The sequence below is a fragment of the Berghia stephanieae genome, chromosome 1 (assembly GCF_034508935.2).
Source record: "Berghia stephanieae isolate SIO BIC M18660-M18661 chromosome 1, UCSD_Bste_1.3, whole genome shotgun sequence".
Classification (NCBI taxonomy): Eukaryota; Metazoa; Mollusca; class Gastropoda; order Nudibranchia; family Aeolidiidae; genus Berghia; species Berghia stephanieae.
Genome location: NC_088360.1, coordinates 55482423 through 55484708, shown reverse-complemented (window position 1 = coordinate 55484708; position 2286 = coordinate 55482423). Strand labels below are relative to the sequence as shown.

Here is a 2286-nt window from a genome sequence, read left to right as displayed (position 1 = left end):
ACGGTGATGAGAAGCACATGTTTTGGTTAGCGTCCTTTCCAACCCCGATATTTGTTGATATCGAGTGAATTTGTAGTTTTGGTTTTTCACCAGTTAGTCGCGAACTGTATTCAGGTTGTCGTTCAACCGTGTCATAATAACATGATTTGTCGCTGGCCAACGATATGATATTTCTTTACAAATGTAAATCTGATGCTTTGTTTATGAAATTTGTAAACATACCCATGTGTCAAGCCAAACAAAATGACCAAGAGCTGTGAACACGTTTCATTATGTGTACCTACACTTTGAGTATATTTATTTTGTAATGTGACCAATGACCTCGAGCACATACAAACAACACACAACTTACACAAATAGCTAACACCTGTCGGTGAGCGCCATTTTTCACGCGAATGCAAGTCTAAGAGATGCATTTCAGATGATAAAACAGTAAACGAGAGGCTATTTACATCAGAAGGTGAGAGAATTTACTGTTTTCTCATATTATTTAAATTACTACCAAATTCGCAAGCGGTTTTACTTTATCTATAGAATCAATCGAGTCATTTGTAAATCTATTGAATCGTAACTAACAGTGTCTGTCTACATTTCAACGGTATGGTTTCAGCTTCGAACCCGAAATATACCTAGATAGTTCGAATATTCACCACGTTATGTGGCCTTCAACAAGCCACCTCTCCAAAGCTCAATTTGCGGCGCTGAGCTGCGGTTGACACACTCCAGTCTTCCCTTGTAATAGACCCTAGGACAAATTGCTGCTTGAGGATGAGCAAAGGGAGCTTTATTATTTATCTATTTTATTGCCTATGTTGAGGGAAATAACTTTATACATAACATGTACAAGAAGTTGGTGTGTGTGTATGTAAGGGGGGGGGGGGGGGGGTTTGTATCACAACATTCATTTACTGTCGTAGGCAAACATTATCAAATCATGGTGCGTGATATTGAAATTAGAACGAATGGGGAAGTGATAAGAATGATCACAGAGGTGTCAGTTATGCGAAACGCGATGGAGTGCGCGTATGTGTGTGTGTGTGTGTGTGCGCGCGCGCGCGTGTATCATACGGTATACATACACGTGCATGCAGTGTAGAAAGATACACACATTCGTAACCGTTAATGTCACACTAAATCATCAGCTCGGAATCACAGGTCGCAATTTTTTAAAATCCATCAGTTAATTTAATTTTTACACAGGCTGGGTGAGATTAGTTTGAGGAAACCGTGTTCGGAGTAAAAATTCTTCTTCTTCTTCTTCTTCTTCTTCTTCTTCTTCTTCTTCTTCTTCTTCTTCTTCTTCTTCTTCTTCTTCTTCTTCTTCTTCTTTTTCTTCTTCTTCTTCTTCTTCTTCTCCTGATCATCATCATCTTCATCATCATCGTCATCATCATCATCATCATCATCATCATCTTCATCATGGCTTGCAGTCATCCATTATAATTTTTTCATCGACAGGAAAAGAGGGCGTAAGACAAGGATATGTCCTATATTTCAATGTCTACAGCGAAATGTTCTTCAATGAAGTGTATCATCTCAGAGGAATTGCGATAGGGTGTCAGATTTCGAATAAGATACGCTATCGATGAGCTGTTGATGGATACTTGCTTAAAAGATATGAATAGATAAGATGCGCAAAGAAGACAATTTTAATAGTTCGAAGTGAAAGATGTTTATGTCAACTTAACGGGGAAAAAGGGTGGCAAAGGAGGACACTCACAACAAATCTGCCAGAAAATTTGAATATAACAAAACAACGTCCATTTACATGGAGAAGTGCAGAAAACAGATTCGAATGGAGACAGCAGCTGTTCAGAGACGTGATTGCGAACACAAGCTACCGCTGATGATGATGAAGGGAGGGAACTTCAAGAAGCCAAATTCAACAGTAGGTGAGTACTTTTATTATCCTATCATCCTTTACATAGCCTACTGAGAAAAATTGTATATAATATAACGACTTGCGGTCTTAATTTTTCTACATATAAATAGTGGAGTCTCCGTCTTCCGTAATTTTAGATTCCTTTTAAGGAAATCACCTAAATCGCTTTGGTGCAGCGTGTCTTTGGTATCTTTTACTCTGAAGCGATTGTTTAGTGGGTTTTTTTCGTACTGTGTATCGTACAAACCAGTGTACCCCACTCTTACTACACATATCGCTGATCTATGGTAGTGGTTCTCAAACTGGGGTCAGCGGTCCCATTTGGAACCACAACACAGTTTGGAGGGGGGGGGGGGGGGGGAAAAAGTTGCTATTATTGATAAAAGAATATAAGACGCTTTATA

General features: G+C 39.1%; 1 long non-coding RNA gene across 1 annotated transcript in view; it reads left to right on the top strand.

The window, feature by feature from the left end:
- The first annotated feature begins 331 nt into the window (after window positions 1-331).
- LOC144964271 (uncharacterized) overlaps window positions 332-2286 on the top strand; it is a 23291-nt gene continuing 21336 nt past the window's right edge. The window contains exons 1-2 of the long non-coding RNA XR_013643795.1: window positions 332-460; window positions 1459-1892. This is a non-coding gene — a long non-coding RNA (uncharacterized LOC144964271). The remainder of the gene's footprint in view (window positions 461-1458; window positions 1893-2286) is intronic.